Source organism: Lolium perenne, chromosome 7, assembly GCF_019359855.2.
Source record: "Lolium perenne isolate Kyuss_39 chromosome 7, Kyuss_2.0, whole genome shotgun sequence".
Taxonomy (NCBI): domain Eukaryota; kingdom Viridiplantae; phylum Streptophyta; class Magnoliopsida; order Poales; family Poaceae; genus Lolium; species Lolium perenne.
This window is the reverse complement of record NC_067250.2, coordinates 294,288,522-294,306,828: the sequence shown is the minus strand read 5'-3', so window position 1 is coordinate 294,306,828 and position 18,307 is coordinate 294,288,522.

Sequence of the window (18,307 nt, the reverse complement as noted above, 5' to 3'; positions counted from 1 at the left end):
TTCATTGGGTGCCCTGAGATAGTGCGGCACAAACACTGCCACCAACGCCCATCAAAACCTGTGCATGGTCTCAAAGGCCTTGGACTCAGTCATGCGTATGTAATCATCTTGCGCATCTGCTGGAGATGTGAAACCATATAATTAGGTGCAATCTTTATTGCATAGGATATGGGTATCATAATGCCACACACCTTGCATAATCTTTCGGAATGTTCCTTTCTTCATTCGAAAGCGGCGCCGAAAGTTTTGGGGCCATGTGTCACGCCGTCCTTGAAATAGTCATCTTCAAGCATCTCGTCTCCGGCCATCCAGTGGTGGTCCATGTTCTTTCTCTTCCCCTTGACTGAATCGCCGCTGCGAGGCGGCAACAACTTTGCCCGTAGGCGAAGAAGAGAGACAAGGATTAGAAGGCATTTCTTCCTCTCGGTTGCCGCCTCGGCCTCATCTTGCATCAGTTGTTCAACCATCATCTCGTCGCCGCTATCAATTTCTACACATCACATAAAAACTAATAAATATTTGAACACTAGCTAATTTATTGGTAATAATTAGGAAGAAAACACTCACATGGTCAATGCAATGGCCACCTTGTGCGCGCGTCGACTGTGAGGTGGTGTCAGCCCGATTCTTGTGGTGGAGGCCTCAGAAAACAAACCGAAGGCGGGTGCTCCTTCCAGTGACGCAGTCCTGCCGGGGTGGCGACAACTGTGGTGCTTGGTGGTAGTCTTGGGGGACGGGCGGTATGCACGATTCCGCAACAACCACCGGCGGGAGACGTCCCAGGTGGGGGTGCGGCAGGCATGGAGAGACTTGCGGTAGAGGCTACGGCTGGAGAGCGCCTTTTCTGCGTAGCCTTCGCGAGAGCTATCACCGTTGATGCGGGGAGGAGACGGGCGAGCTTCACGGGGCGGAAAGGAACCGCTTCTTGCGGAGAGGAGGGGGCAGGCTGGATGGTGTTGTGTAGCTGCCAGGACGACCCTACAAGGCTTTTCCCGCATCTCGCGCGTTGACGGCACCCATGTTCGACCCCTACGCTACGGGGCCAGCACGGTGGTGTCGATCTAGTTGTTGGGCTGGAGTTCGCGCCGGCAACGTTTTGCCATTTCAGGGACCTTTGGGTGCAGCGGTGGGGATGCTCTAACTCCGCGCCGCTGCAAAAGCCATGCCCCTTGTGTTGTCTGCATGCACCTATTGCCTCTCTAGATTTCCCTGCTATCTTTACCTTTGGTGCCAATTTTTTGCACCGTTTAATTCTCTCCCACACTTGTGATTATAGTTTGATCGGATTATTCTAATTGCTGATATTTTGTCTCCCTTAATTTTCTAAAGCTGATATCAATCCAAGTGTCGGATACCTGTTCTGGTCAAATTATTCGGGGAATTCTTGGAGTATTACTTAGGAATATTCTACATGATTTTTTATAGAAGAAGACAAACAATTAATTATGCATTTTGGGAACAAACCTAAACTATGAGGAGTATGCAGCTGTAAATTTGCCGTGCATTGTTTCCCTCTTCTTTTTGTTTCACAACCTTAAAGTTTATTAGAATCCGTCTCGCGTTGATCAATGGCTCAAACATGCATAACTGTGTTTCGGGGCCGAGAACGAGAGGAAAGGGACACACGATGAACCCTTTTGGGTCGCTCGCGCGAGGGCGGTTCCAGAGGCTCCCACAAACCCGTCCACCCCAGATCCCGATCCTGCCCCGCCGGCTGCTTCCGCAGCCGCCGCAGACGGCCACGCCTGGTTGACGAATGGCGGCGGGAAGGGATGGCGCGGGCCGTCTAGCTCTCTTCCCTTGGGGGCTCCACATCAGGGCAGCGCAAGTGGAGACCAGGCAACGGGGCGGCGACGCTTGCCGACGAGCGACAGGGAAGGCGCAGAGACAAAGATGGGTGCTTGAAGTAGCGCATCTACGGCGTCGCGGGTCCAGGGACAATGACGCTCCTGCGAGTGTTTATTCCTGCCTCTAGGTGTGAAAGTGCATGGAGGCCCCATGTGTGGTTTTGGTAATTAATGACAATCCCTATGGACTAATGTTTGCATTGAGTTATATTTGTAGGAGTTGTCCATAGGCAATTCTTGAACCATTTGTTGGCTTCAAGGTTGTAATAAGAAGAAATTGATAAAGGATATCAAGTGTCAAGTATGTCTTGAAGATAAAGATGAAGTGAGCCCTCAAGTTACTTCAAGACATCAATATGATGAGGAATGAAGAATGAAGTGCAAGTTCAAGATGAGCCATCTCGAAGAGATCCTTTGCTTGAGTCTTGCCATCCATATGGTGATCATGGATATGTGAAGATGCGCCGAAGAAGAAGCTCTCCCATGGTGGATTATGGGGGAGCAATCCACATGGTGGTCATGGTTATGTGAAGATGCGCCGAAGAAGAAGCTCTCCCATGGTGGATTATGGGGGAGCAATCCACAAGACTTCGTCAAGCAAGCACAAGCAAGAAAGGCGTTCCATCTTGTTGAGGTCAAGATCGTCGTCATCGAGCTCAAGTGGAATGCGCAAGTATAAGGTTTGCTCTTGATAGGGTTTCTTTCTCACCGGTCTCATAGTGTAGTTGGAGACCGGTTTATAGTTTAGTTGCCGTACTATCAAGAGGGCTCTCGAGTGAGTAACTCGATCGTATCGTTCGGAGAGAGCTCAAACCTTTGCATCCTTGCATCATCTTTCTTGGTTGTTATTTGGACCTTATCCATGTGATGTTTTAGAGCTTGTGCTTATTCTCATGACAAGCTCTAGTTCATCGAAAACGGATTTCGCATAGATCACTTGTTGCGTTTTCGAGTTTGGTTCATCATCTTTCTTGGTTTTATTTGGATCTTATCCATGTTATGTTTCAGAGCTTGTGCTTATTCTCATGACAAGCTCTAGTTCATCGAAAATGGTTTTTGCATGGGCAACTTGTTGCATTTTCAAGATTGGAGGTTTTACTGGTATGTCTTTTTTAGATAGGTCAAACCTTTCATCATTTGTTTCTATCCTCCCTTGTTGGACTATGATGGTTTCCTGCATGATCTTGTAGAGCTTGTTCCTAGCTTTAAAACAAGCCCAAGATCATCAAAATCGGAGTCCGGATGCTAAAGTTATGCCCGTTTCAGTTTGATGTTTCTGCCAGTTTTCAGGGGGGCGGATATTCCGGCCCAAGTTTGGGGCGGATAATCCGGCCCCCCCCCCCCGAAAAATCCGGTTTTTGGGAAAATCCGGCCAAATATCCGGCCAAATGTCCGGCCCCCTTACTGCGAGCAGTTTTCTCAAGTCCTTAGCCGATTTTCGAGGCCCGGATATTTTGCAAATATCCGCCCCGGAAAATCCGGCCTGAGCTGTCCCAAACGGTCATATTTCGATGGGAGGGGGTATTTAAGACCCCCTTCTTCCTCCTTGGGCAGCTACCTCTTCCCCTTTGTGCTCTCCACCATTGTTGACCTTGAGAGCTTTCCTTTCCCTCTACTCCTCCTATGCTTCTTGAATCTTTTTGAGGGAAAAGGAAGAGGAGATCTAGATCTACATTCCTACCAATCAAATCCCTCTCTTTGTGAGGGGAATCCACTAGATCTAGATCTTGGAGAAATTTGGTGTTCCTCCTCTTATTTGTTCTTCCTCTCTTATTCCCCCAATAGCTTTTGTAGCTTTGTTGGAATTTGGGAGAGAAGGACTTGAGCATCTTTGTGGTGTTCTTGCCATTGCATTTGGTGCATCGGTTTGAGTTCTCCACGGTGATTCGTGGTGGTGAAAACAAGAAGGTTGTTACTCTTGGGTTCTTGGAACCCTAGACGGATTCTAGGCCTTTGTGGCGGTTTGCTGGGAGCCTCCAATTAAGTTGTGGATGTGTGCCCCAATCTTTGTGTAAGGCCCGGTTTCCGCCTCGAAGGAAATCCCTTAGTGGAACCGTGACCTAGGCCTTTGTGGCGAGGGTCACCGGAGATTTAGGTGAGGCGCCTTCGTGGCGTTCGGTGTGTGGTGTGAGTACCGCATCTTGGGGTGAGGCCTTTGTGGCGTTGGTGTGCATCGAGCAACCACACCTCAAGGTGAGCCTCTTGTGGCGTTCGGGAGCACTAAGCCACCGCACCTCTCCAACGGAGATTAGCACTATGTGATGTGAACTTCGGGATAAATCTTAGTCTCCCGCGTGCCTCGGTTATCTCTATACCCGAGCTATTTACTTATGCACTTTACCTTGTGATAGCCATCGTGCTTGAAGTTATATATATCTTGCTATCACATAAGTTGCTTGCATTGCTTAGAATAAGTTGTTGCTGCACATAGGTGAACCATAGTATATAGGCTTTGGGCTTGACAAAGTAAACACTAGTTTTATTCCGCATTTGTTAAGCCCATCTCGTAAAAGTTTTAAATCGCCTATTCACCCCCCTCTAGGCGACATCCGTGTCCTTTCAATTGGTATCAGAGCAAGGTCTCTCATTCTTAGGCTTCACCGCTTTGAGAGTAAAGATGTCGGTTAGGGGATTAGCGCTCAATAACTTGTTTATATTTGATGGCACAAATTATGATCTATGGAAAATTTATGTGCTTAAAATCTTACGGGGTATGTCCCCGGACATGGAGCGATTTCTTGGCATGGGTTTTTCTTCTCCTAAGGATCCTCAAAATTTATCTCTTAAGGAGGAGAAAAACTCTTGCCTCGATTCTCTTGCTTCTCATGTGTTTTCCATTGTTGTGAGCAATGTAGTTACTTCGTCAATCATGCCTTTTGGGAGCTCTCATGAATTATGGACAGAGCTTCAAGACAAATATGATGTGTCCAATATTATTAAGGATGATTGTATTGCTTCCACTTCTGGCCGTGATGAGTTCTCATCTTCATCCACTTCACCAATGTGTGGCAAGACACAAAGTAATGATATGGTGAGTGGTGATGGAAATTGCAATGTTGGTATTGAGCTTACTATTGATGATCTTTCATCTATATCTCATTGCAATTGTTCATCTTTGGACTTAAACACATCTAGCACTAGAAATGATTTACATGCTTGTGTTGATAGTCCTTGCATATCATGTGTAAGTTGCTTGAATAAATCTAATGATGATATGCTTGCATTGTCTTGTGGCCATGATAAAAATGCTTCTATTTCCTCTAGTTGTTGTGTGTCTAACAATGTAGAGGAAACCAAAGATTCTATTGGTCAAGGCAAGATCTTGAAAGGAGCCTCAAGTAACTCCTCATCTTTATCTCACGGTCCTCATGTATGCCTTATGGCCAAGGGTTCCACAGTACCTCCTACCATGGAACCTAATATGTCTCGTGGTGATATGGATGAGGATGAATATGAAGAAGATAATTGGGTTGTCTCTCTATGCGATAAGGGTAAGAGTGTATTCATGGTTCTTTGCAAAGATAAAATTGCTAGCACTCACTTCTTTGAAATCTTGACTACCGCTATTGAGAGCCAAAAACTTATTTGGATGCATGAGAACACCATTGATAAAATGGGTGCTCTTGAACGTGAGTACGCCAATGATGTGGCATCTCTAAAGGATGAACTTGAAGAAGAACAAACCACCAAGGAAGCTCTTGAGGAAACCTTTGCTCTAGAATTATCTAGAGAAAAGGAAAACCATGATAGAGATCTTGAGATGGCAAATGAACTAAAGCTAAAAAATGATAAGCTTGTGTTTGTTAATGCTAAACTCCTTGAGGATTTTGAGCAACTCAAAAAGGGCTCAAGGGTTAATGAGAGTGCGCTCACCAAACTCACCGAGTCGCATGAGCAACTTAAAGCTTCTTATCTAAAAGAGCATGACAACTTGCCTTCTCCCATTGCTATTAATAATGATGCTTGTGCTACTAACTCTACTTCTTGTGAAGCATCTATCTTGAAGGAGAATGTTGAGCTAAGGGCTCAACTTAAATTGCTAACTAGCAATTATGGGAAATTGGAAGAAAATCATGGAAAGCTTTCTAGCTCCCATGAGGATCTTCTAGCCTCCCATGATAGGCTAAAGTTAGCTCATGAGGCTATCATATCGAAGGCAACACCTTGTGAGCCTCATATGGATACTAGCACTACTACCCAAAATGCTATATTGCCATGTGCTAGTCCTAGTAATTCATCCACTCATAGTATTGCTAAATCTTGTGATGAATTATCTTCCTTGCCTTGTTGCTCTAACAATGAAGGTTCTACTTCCTCTAGTACTTGTGTTGTTACTAACCATGTAGAGGAAATCAAAGAGCTCAAGGCCCAAGTCACTTCTTTGAAGACCGACTTGGTAAAGAGTCATCAAGGGAAATGCAAACTTGACACGATGTTAAGTGTGCAACAATCCCCCAATGACAAGAGTGGACTTGGATTCAAATCCAACAACAAGAACAAGTCCAAGAACAACAACAACAACAACAACAACAACAACAACAACAAGGGCCAATTACAAGTCAAAGACCCGGCCAAGATTGTTTGCTTCAAGTGCAAAATTGAAGGGCATCATGTTAGATCTTGCCCTTTGAAGAAGAAGCAAAAAGGGAAGCGGACTCAAGCTCAAACTCATATTCAACCTCAAGTTGAAGAAATGCCACTTCCCAAGAAGAATCAAGCCAATGCTCCCATTGTGGAGAAATCTAGTGAGAAGAAGGAGAAGAAAAGAACTTGCTACATATGCCGTGAGAAGGGCCACATCTCCTCCTTTTGCACTATTGGTACCTCATCCAACTCTATCACCATTGATGATGTTTATTCTCTTCGTATGGATGAGGGTGGCAATGTGTTTGCCAAATATGTTGGTGCTCAAAGTGGTGTCAAGAAAAGAACCATTTGGGTTGCCAAGCCTATTGTGACTAACCTCTTAGGACCCAACTTAGTTGGGGACCAACAATCCAAAACTTGATCAATAGGTGCTTGTTGGAGGGCATTGGAGACTTGGCTACATCATGAAGAATTAAGGGATCTTCATCATTTATATTATCTCAAGCCAAGTCTTTTGGTTATCTTGCTTCTATCATATATTCAATGTTCCTCCTTGCGGTAACATGTTCTCAACTCATTTATATTGAAAGTTACTCGCCCCTTTGCATGTGTTAGTTTTGTTCCTAACATGTATTTGTATATGTTGTGCTTCCTACTTGCTTCTCTTGAGAAATCAAGTCTATGAATATTGGGTTGCACACCATGTATTTGCGTTTGTGTTGGAGCCACTTTGCATCTTGTTGTATCTTATATGGCTCTTATGAGCGATTAATGGACTATCCCATTTTGGGGGAGTGATATTCCTTTGGGAATTTCATGATCCTAAACAATGTTTGTACACATGAGGAATATCACTTAGAATTGATATTGCAATATTATCTAGTCTCTATGTGGTATGTCATCTTCATGAGAAATTCAAATTCTAATGTCCATTAATATCTCTAGTTGGATCTTATTTGCCTCTTGTGAAACTAAATTCCTTATCACATTATGGGGGAGTAATAAGTTTTGTGCATATTACAAGCCTAGAAAATGTGAACATTTGAGGTTGTGTCATATAGAATTGATACCGTAATTTATCTCTCTCCTATGTGGCATGTTTGCTCAAACAAGTTCCAATTTGCTTAAATAGGCTTCATTGCTAATATCTTTGTGGATTTTATTTGTGAAAGCTTTTCTTGGCATGGTTTTTCACAACATGTACCTCAATATACTTTTGGGAAACCATGTGCTTCAAGTCATTCTATTGATTGCTTTGCATGTTGGCATGAATGCTATTAATTGCTTTGCATGTTGGTATGACTAATTGAAGCTATCAAGAAACTCTCTTTGCATGATGGTTAACTCTTATCTTTTACCATATGCGTTATTTGTTGTAAATATGATCTTTCGTATACTTACAAACTTCCACCAGGAAACATTTCCTAATATCTCTTGTCCAAGGACAATTGGTAATCTATTATGAGGTAGATTTTTATTGATCATATTTACATTGGCTCTTGTGTTCAAATTGCCTTATTTGTTGCCATGAATTTGTTTTGCTTTGGCTCCCATGTGTCTTCCTTGCATCTTATGGATCTAATTTGTCTATTCAAACTTTCTTAGCTTTTTAGTAGATATAGGTAGTGTGATGATCCTAGTGTTTGTGCATCTTGTATTTATATGAAAAATCCTAGATCATGCACTAATCTTGGGGGAGCTCTTCTATATTTGTTAGAATTCTTAACATCTCTTGATCATTATCAAAAATTTGGTTTTGGGAGACATAAAATTTTCCTTTTGGTACTTTGTGCCATCATAAAAAAAGGTGTTGAGGGTTTGGTTTATTTGTTGGAACCTTGCTCTCTTGGGAGTTGGTTATCTCATTCCTTGTGTTTAGGTTTAATTAGCTTCTTATAATGAGATAAGTAGACGCGGTGGCTGCCAAACTCGATGGTGCGGCCGTTCTTGGGGAAGACGCCGCCGTTGGCGAAGCAGCCCGCGTTGTCGTTGATGAAGTCCATGTCGTAGATGCGCTGCACGAGCGCGGACACCGTACGCTCGCCGGCGACCTCAAGGATGCCCGCCCGAATATGAACTCCTGCAAGCGCCACTTCAGGCCCCACGGTGGGCGCCAACTGTCGTCGTGGTGAACAGACAGATGCCATGGGATGGCTTAAATTGGGGCCGAATGGACGCTAGAGGATTCAGGGGAGGGTTTGCGATCAGATGGGATGAACTTCCGGATGGTTTCCTCAGGAACTTAGCCGAGGCTAGAGGTTGAAGAAGAAAGACACAAGGAAGAACTCGCTCTAGATCACTTTCTTCATTGATTCTCACAGGTTACAGGTTTGTATTTCGTGCGTTTGTGTATCGCTACCTCCGTGCCCGTGAGGAGGGCTGCCCCCTCTCCTTATATAGGGGAGAGGGTGGCTTACAAGGCAAGAAACCCTAATGGTATCTTTGACTAAACAAACTACTTTACAAAGCTACTTTAACCATAGATGACACCGGGGGTCCTCTTTAATCAGGGAGGCTGACGTCCTCCGGCTTCTTTCTTCGTCATCCTTATCTTTATCGTCAGCCCTTCGTTTAAAGTTACTTTGCTTAGCTCATCTTTGTCTTCTAGCTCTGGAGAGGATCTTTGACCAGTCCTGCCGACATGCTCTTCTTTCCGGTTGCCCGGTATCTTTTCTATCCGGTTCTGGTATACCTCTCCTGAGGATACCGGCTTAGCCCCGCTCAGCCAAACGCCTATCTTGTGCTCCGGTATAAACATTAAACCGGTATCTCGATGGTTCAAACCATCTGGTTTGGCATGCCTTTGGCATACCGGGGGTCATCCCCCCAACATTAGTCCCCGAAGCTGGTATAGTCTGGCGGATTCTATCCAACAGACCATGCCAGGTTCTCACGTCTTTGGATACCGGTTTAATCTATCTGGTACTGGGCTCGGATCCGGCATCTTTGCCCGGATCTTTGTTATCTCTACTTGCAAGACATTTTCCGGTATCTTATCCTCCGGCATCTTAGTCATTAAACACCTCCTCGGCGAAGTCGAGAATATCTAGGGCCCCGCGCCTGTCAGAGACATGCGCACTGTGACTGACGCGCCAGTGTCAGGGGTCACTTCCCTTCGGCTTCTGCGCCAGCATTTATGGCGCCACACCGGATCCTCGCGGCCGTTCCGGATCCGTGTGGCCTTCCAGTGACATGTTGTTTTCTACACATGAATTTGCGCGCCACGTGGTGGCCCGTGGAGCGAACCGTCGCGGCCCACGATCCGAACCACCGAGGCCCAGCGGTTTTCTGGCCCACTTCTCCCTCCACCCTTATAAGGCGAAACCGCTCCTTCTTCTTCCTCTTCTCGCATTCTCCACTTCCTCGCGCTTAGTGCTTTTGCCCTCTGCGCCTCCGCCTCTCCGTTCGCCGTCCAAGCTCCGCCGCCCGGCGAACTTCCGCTGCTGCTCCGCCGGACGCCGCTGAACTTCACCGCGTGAAGAACCTCTGCGGCACTCCTGTCGCAGTTGCGGCCTTGGCGCTTCGTCGAGTTCTTCCTCACCTCGCCGTCGACGGACCTCCTCGCCGGCCGTAGGCTCACCATCCCTTCGGCAAACCCCTTCTTCTGCAACTTCGCCGCCTCAGGTTAGGCCCGATGCGCCTCTACCTCTTTTCTTCTTGCTTTCCAGATCTTGGGGCGGTAGAGTATTTATCCCCTCTTTATTTTGCTTTTTCTCTTACTCGTAGATCTTCGCGCGAGGGTCTTTCTGGGGAAAACTGTTTTTCGGTAGATTCCGGCGTCGCCTAGATCTATATGTCTAGCGAAGAGTCTCTCCCCACCGCCTCCTCTAGTAACCAAGGCAGTAGTACTTCTGACGGGCTAACTGAAGATCTCGCCCGGATGGAAATGGAGTCCAGCAAAGATCAAGAGGCCGGCACATCCAGCCGGGCCCCCGGAAAGGATCTTTCCGGTATCACACGCGGAGCCTGGAGGGGTTCCGACGTGACTCAATACGAGATCGACTGGCTTTACCGGTCCAGGAGAATACCGGAAGGAGTCTCCTGCCGGCTTCCTCGTGACGAGATCGAACCGGTGCTTGAACCTGGTGAGGTCGTTGTTTTCCTTGCTCACTTTGAGCGTGGCTTCGGCCTTCCTGCCTCCGATTTCTTCCGCCAATTCCTTGATTTCTATCGACTCCAACCTCACCACCTTCCCGGCAATGCCGTTTTTTATCTTTCTTGTTTTGTGGCCTTCATGGAAGGCTACATCGGCATCCGTCCCGCTCGCGAGACGTTTGCCCGCTTCTTTTCTCTCCGGATCAACTCGGTCCAGGGCAAGGACATTCCCAAGCCCAAACCCCCCGTACAATGCGGGTCTTGTATCATTGGCTCCCGCCAAGGGAGCCCCTTTTTCAAGTTCAACGGCCTCGAGTCTTGCCGGTTGTGGCAGACAACGTTCTTCTACGTGAAGAACAAGAGCGCCACTGACCTCATCAACTTGTCGGCGTTCAACCCGGCGCCGCCCGCCAAGATCAACTGGAACTACAACCCTGGTACGGATCACATAGAGACGAACCGGGTGGTACGCTTCATGTTGAAGCTGATGAAGAACACCAACATTTGCTCCGACGATATTATCCGCACCTTCATCTGCCGCCGGGTGCTTCCCCTTAAGCGCCGCGCTCACAAGATAAGCGAGATGTACGGCCTTGGTGATCCCACCAAGATCACCGGCCTGCCCTTGAGCAAGGCGGATGTGGTCCTGAAGGCTAATACATAATGCCAAACGGACATGCCGGATGTCTGGGAGTGGGGCCTCTGCCCTCTCAGCTCCAAAAATCCTCCGTCCCAAGAAGTAAGAAATTATGCGGCTCGGGTCGTTTTACCGGTAACTTTCATACTTGCGACTAACCCCTTTTTTCTTTTGTTTTCAGGCCAGGGACCGCTTCCCCCGTATTGACTCAGATCAGCGAGGCCCTTGCCAGAAGCGGCCTTTGGATAAGTTCGACCCGGACCCTTTCATTCACTGGCAGGATCTGAAGATGGGCCGGACTCCAGCCTCGCGCCTCGGCAAGTCTCCGCCGGAACCAGCTGGTTCGTCTGACGACCTGACCTTGCTTGAGGTAGCTCTTCTGTTTGATCTCTCATATTCTTTTGTTATTGTTGTTCTGTAGACATTCCCTCAGCCAACATCAACCCACAGGTCCATGAGCATGTGGCTCCCCTGCAGGCCGAGGTCGGGGATGAGTTCCTGGACAAACTTATGGCCCAAGGCCAGAAGAATAATGCTCCGGCTGCTGGCGCCGGCCCTAGCCAAGCTCCTCCTGCCAAACGCCCTCGGACTGAAGTCCTTGGTGGGAAGCAGGTAAGCACGGAGCGCTACAAGCATAAGCGGATGCCGGTTTCTTCCGGGTAAGTTCTTCATTTCCTTGTTGTGTTTTCTTCGTATTTACCAAGTTCCTTTCCGGTTGCTTTTTTCCAATTCGTCCTTTTTTCTCTCTTTCAGCCCTGCGCTTGAGCTTGGCTCCAAGCCGGAGGGCTCTGCCGGCTCCGCAAGGACCTCAACTCCTCCTCCTCACTCAAGTCCGGCACCATCTGGTGCCGGGAACACCTCTGCCTCCCCTCCGGGAGGCACGACAAGTTCGGGGTGCGCGGCCCCTACACCTCCTGATCACCGCGCGGAGGAGGATTTCACCTCCCCTCCTGAAACCCAGGGCACCGGCGGCAGCGACACCGGCGCCGATGACAGAGATGCCGGGCAGGCGGAACCTCTGGTTGCTCCTTCCCCGAAGAAGAAAAAGAAGAAGCAGCCAAGGTCTTCCCCCACCGAAACCGCGCCGGATACTTCCGCGCCGGTCTCTTCTGCACCTCAACCGGAAGCTCTTACCGTCGAGCCTACCGGGACCACTCCGACACCGTTGCCAAGCCAAGGGCCTTCCGCGGCCAAGCCAATGCCGCCGCCAGAAACCCCCAAGATCACCAAGTTCCTCAATGCCGGGGCTTCTCGGGGCAAGGCCGCGGAGGGCGGCGCCTCAGCCGGCTCGCGGTCTCTAGCGCTGCACGTCGGCCCTGCTGCTGCTACTGTCCAAGAAAAACCTTCCGGCCTCCTGGGCCGGATCGTTGAGCTGAAGCGTGAGGGCAAGGACCTGGGGCACCTTCTCCCCTACGCCCAAAAGTGGAATGATGCGGACATCTCTGCATCTACCCGCGGCCTGGGGAAGGACCGTCTTCCAGCGCCAGACCCTGCTGGGCCCCGGTCCACTGAAGAACACTTCATGCGGCTTAAACGCGCCGCGAAGGAGTTCGACAGTGCGTGGTACGATGCCACCAGCAACGTGGTGGTAAGTTTCGCCAACCCTCTTGTAATTTTTGTTGATGCCGGTTTCTTTCTTTCCGGATCTTGTCTATCCTCCCAGTCCCCGAGTTTCGTGTTGAGAGCGTAGCTCTTAGCGCGAAACTTAACCAGAAACGCGCGAAACCGGCATAGCCAGTCCCCGAGTTTCGGGCTAAGATCTTTGTTTCTTTCTTTCTCATAATTATCTTCCTTTGAACAGAGCACCGCGGATGCCCGGAAGCAGCTCTTCGAGGAGCTTCTGTGGGAGCATCGGGACCTTGCCGAGGCCCACAGCCACTGCCAAGGTTTGTCTCCTTTCTTTTCCTCCAGCATCTTTTCACCGGAATGTTTTCTTCTTTGATATTTATGCATCTTTTGTTCAACAGCTGTTCCGGAAGCTACCATCGAGGCCCTCAAGGCCCAGGTTGCCACGCTTCAAGGTATCACTCTTTCTTTTCCGGTTAACCCATTCTTTTTTTCATTTTATCGATTGCCACTTGCTAACACCCTTCTTTCCGGTATCTAGGCGAGAAAGAGCAGCTCATCAAGGAGCATCACGAGGCACTGGACGTCCAGAAGACCGCCTCGAGGGAGCTGAAGGAACAGGCTATGCAAGCCGCGCTCCAACATGAGCAAGCTCTGAAGGATGCCCGGGTTGCAGCCGAGGCCAGGCTGGCGGAGGTCGTGGAGGACTCCACGAACTCCAACACGATGCTGAAGGCAGAGCTGGAGGAGGAAAGGAAGGCGCGGAAGGCAGTGGAGCGCCTTATTGAGGTCATGACCACTGATCATAAAGAATATGATCGGCTGGTTATGCAGATTGATGCGCTGGCTTTCCGTAAGTTCTTGCCTTGTCTCTTCTTTTGTTTATAAGCTTTCTCCTTCTGAAAATGTATCCGTGTTCCTTTTCCTTCCGGCATACTGTTTTCCGGTATCTTGTGCTTATGCTTTTCCCTTCCTCCTGTAGAACATTTCCCGGACTCCCAGGCACACGCCGTGAAAAAGGTGATGGAGGATCGGGTGGCGCGGAAATTTCCCAATATGGACGCGCACTGGGACGGGTACGACTATCTGGTCGCCCTCTCCGCTCGAGTCCAACACATGCGCTCAGTGGACCGGCTCCTTGGCGATCTACCGGACGCCGCCATCCAACTTTTCAAGGTGCTGTGGCCTGAAGAAGAGATGCCGGCAAACATCACTCTTACCGCCCACCGGCTCAAGGAGGCAGGGCGCCGGATTCGTGAGTGGCAGTGCTCCGCGGCTCGTGCCGGAGCTGACACGGCGCTGCGCTCCGCATGCTCCTGATATCCGGACTTGGATCTGGATGCACTCCAAGGCGTACGCCAAGATGCTCCTACCGATATGGATCCGGTTCTTACCGCAAAGCGGCAGGATCGGGCCTACCGGCTTGCTGAGTATGCCGAGGTCCGCACCTTCATCCCTCCCCCTCCTGATGTCAAGGACTACCTCAGCGATGAGGAAGAAGAAGAGGGAGATGAAGATGAGGCTGCCGAGGATGTGCCGCCGGAAGCTCCCGAGGCCAGCGCTGCTCCCCCTGAAGACACCGAGACCGGTGCTGCTCCACCTGACGCCTTCGTTGCCTGCATAACTTTTCTGCTCCTGCTCGCTTGATAATAGAACTCGTTAAATTCGACCCCGGTATGCCGGGGTGTATGATGTAAGATAAAACTTGTCCTTGTGGTTTGTTGTGCAACATTTTATGCCGGTGTCTTGCACACCGGTAACTTATTAAGTTATGTTGGTTCGCTACTTAGCACTTTGCCTATCGTTTCGATTTTTGTCTTGCACTGCAATTATTCCGAAACTGTTTCCGCATCCAATTTGATGCACGCCTGGCTCTTTTGCTTTGGCTCTGCCTACCTTCTCTGGGCGTTTTTGGCGTATGAGCACAAAGTTCTTTCACCAAGCAAGCATTTTCTTGAACTTAGAAATAACCCGAAATTTTTGCAAAAAACCGGTATAACCGGGGTTAGTTAAACTTTCCGGATTGTTCTTTCCTGCTCTCCCTCTTCGCAGTTCATGTGCTTATCCCCTACCGGTTTATCTTGCTTGCCATGAAGCCGGGTTGCGGACAGCAGCAGAGTCGAAGACTCCGGTAGGGTTTAGCACACTACTAAACCGGAAAGAAAAAACGTTCAATAAGCAACCGGTAAACTGAAAAAATAAACAAGTTACATGCAACCTTAGTGGGGTAGTCCCCGAGATTCATTCCGGCATCTTTTATTCATAGCAATTAAGGTACAAAAAGGAACTTCTTACACCACAACTTCAAGAGTAGAAAGGACGCAACAGAGCTACATTCCACGGTCGTTTGGTCTCTTCTCCGGATTTGTCCGCCTTTCCTTTCTTCCATTCCTGCGCATCAATTAAGTAATAGGCATCATTGTGGAGAGCCTTGCTCACAATGAAGGGTCCTTCCCATGGGGGGGGACAGCTTGTGCCGGCCTTCAGTGCGCTGCACTAGGCGTAGCACTAGGTCTCCTTCCCGAAATACTCTCGGGTTAGCCTTCCGGCTGTGATAGCGTCTGAGGTTTTGTTGGTAAATGGCTGTTCTTGCCAATGCTAATTCTCTTGCTTCTTCTAGCAAGTCCACATCATCTTCTCGGGCCTCCTTTACCTCTTCTTCGGTATAGAGTTGCACCCTTGGCGAATCATGGAGAATGTCGGTTGGTATGACCGCTTCTCCTCCATAAACCATGAAGAATGGAGTGTATCCGGTAGACCGGTTTGGAGTTGTTCTTATACTCCATAGTACTGATGGTAGCTCATCGAGCCAACACCCCGGTGATTTTTCCACCGCATCAATGAGTCTTGGTTTGATACCGGAAAGTACCAAAGCGTTTGTTCTTTCAACTTGGCCATTGCCTTGCGGATGCGCTACTGAGCACAAATCCAACCGGATGTTGTTGTCTTCACAAAATCTTTTGAACTCACCTTGAGCAAAATTTGTGCCATTGTCAGTGATAATGCTATGCGGGTAGCCATACCGCAAGATAACATCTTTTAAGAACTTGACCGCTGTGTGCCCATCACACTTTGCAATGGGTTTCACCTCTAGCCACTTGGTGAATTTGTCCACCATAACCAAGATGTGGGTCATGTTTCCCCTTGCGGTTTTGAACGGGCCAACCATGTCTAGGCACCAAACGGCAAACGGCCAAGTTAGCGGTATTGTCTTTAAACCGGATGCTGGGGTATGGTTTTGCTTGGCGTACCTCTGGCACCCGTTGCATTTTCTTACCATATCCTCCGTGTTTTGCAAAGCCATTGGCCAATAGAACCCATGCCGGAATACTTTTGCCACCAGCGCCCTTGATGACGCGTGATGCCCACATTCTCCTCGGTGAATCTCCTCAAGCATTTCCTTTCCCTCTTCCGGTTCCACACACCTTTGGAGGACACCGGTAACACTTCTCTTGTATACCTCGCCATTGATGATGGTGTAAGCTTTGGACCTTCTCTGGATCCTTCTAGACTCATTTTCGTCAACCGGCAAGGTGCCGTTGACCAGGAATTCCTTAATAGGTTTAACCCATGATGGTGTCTCCCGGACTATGAACACCGGTAGGTCTACGTCCATGCTATCCACCAGCATTGCTTCTTCCGGTATGGGCACAGCAGTCCCCGAGCTTACCGGAGCAGTCCCCGGGTTTCCTTCGTCGATGTCCATTGGTGCAACATGTGACTCCGGTACAAAAATTGATTCCGATTCCGGACTCGGTTTGATCGAAGGTACTCTTAAGTGAGCTAAAGCTATTCCGGGAGGAATTTCTTGCCTAGATGAGCCCAGCTTGAACAAAGCATCCGCGGCTTCATTTTCTGCGCACAGCACATGGTGAAACTCACACCCTTCGAAGAATCCGGCAATCTTTTGCACATGAAACCGGTACGAGGCCATGTTGGCATCTTTTGCATCCCAATCTCCGGAACACTGCTGTACCACAAGATCTGAATCTCCGTAGCAAATGATCCGGTGTGCACCGATTTCTTTTGCGACCTTAAGCCCATGGATCAAAGCTTCGTATTCAGCGACATTGTTTGATGCCCTGAAATGCACTTGTAAAACATACCGAAGATGGTCTCCCTTTGGTGAGGTGAGCACCACACCGGCACCTAGACCCTCTTTGAGTTTGGATCCGTCAAAGTGCATCTTCCAGTACTCTACCCTCTGGTTTGAGGGCTTGTATTGCATTTCCGCCCAATCAACCAAGAAATCAGCTAAAGCTTGTGATTTTATGGCATCCCTTCTTTCATATACCGGCACATATGGTGACAACTGAATTGCCCATTTTGCAATCCGGCCACTGGCGTCTTTATTGCACATGATATCGGAGATGGGTGCCTCACTCACCACCTTCATGGGGTGCTCCTCAAAGTAGTGCTTGAGCTTCGTGGCGGCCATGAACACGCCATAAGTCATCTTCTGGAAGTGCGGGTAGTTTTGCTTCGAGGAGGAGAGCACTTCGCTCAGGTAGTATACCGGCCTCTGCACGGTTTTTCCTTCCTCTTCTCATTCTACCACAACTACAACACTAACCACCCGGTTTGTTGCTGCTACGTAAAGCAACATGGGTTCCCTTTCTAAGGGTGAGGCCAATATTGGGGCCGCTGCAAGCATGGTTTTTAGCTCTTTAAACGCCGCGTCTGCCTGAGGGGTCTAGACAAACGTATCGGATTTTTTCATTAGAGCGTATAATGGCAAAGCTTTCTCTCCTAGCCTGCTTATGAACCGGCTTAGCGATGCCAAGCTTCCGGTAAATTTTTGCACATCTTTTAGTTCTCGTGGGATATCCATTCTTTCTATTGCCCGGATTTTTACCGGATTGACTTCAATGCCCCGGCTTGACACAAGGAAACCGAGCAGCTTGCCGGCAGGGACACCGAAAGTGCATTTTGCCGGATTAAGCTTCATCCGGAACCGTCTTAGGTTATCGAATGTTTGCCGGATGTCATCGATTAAGGTGTTCTTTGCCTTAGTTTTTATCACAATGTCGTCTACATAGACTTGCACATTCTTTCCGATTTGATCAAACAAGCATTTTTGCATACAGCGTTGGTACGTTGCACCAGCGTTGCGCAAACCAAAGGGCATAGTGACATAGCAATAAGCCCCATGCGGGGTAATGAACGCAGTTTTTATTTGATCTTCCTTTTTCAAGGGAATTTGGTGGAAACCGGAATACGCATCCAGAAAGGACAACAACTCACACCCAGCAGTTGAATCAATCACTTGATCGATCCGCGGCAAAGGGAAAGGATCTCTTGGGCAAGCCTTGTTTAGGTTGGTGTAGTCGATGCACATGCGCCATACCCTTGGAGCTTTTGCCTCCAGGTTCTCATCTTTTTTCTTTTCGACCATTACCGGATTGGCCAGCCACTCTGTGTGCGTGACCTCCACAATGAATCCGGCAACGAGTAGTTTGGTCACTTCTTCTCCAATAATCTTCCTCCTATCTTCAGCGAACCGGCGCAAGGGTTGCCGCACCGGCTTAGCGTCTTTCCGGACATTTGAAGAGTGCTCAGCCAGCTCCCTCGGAAC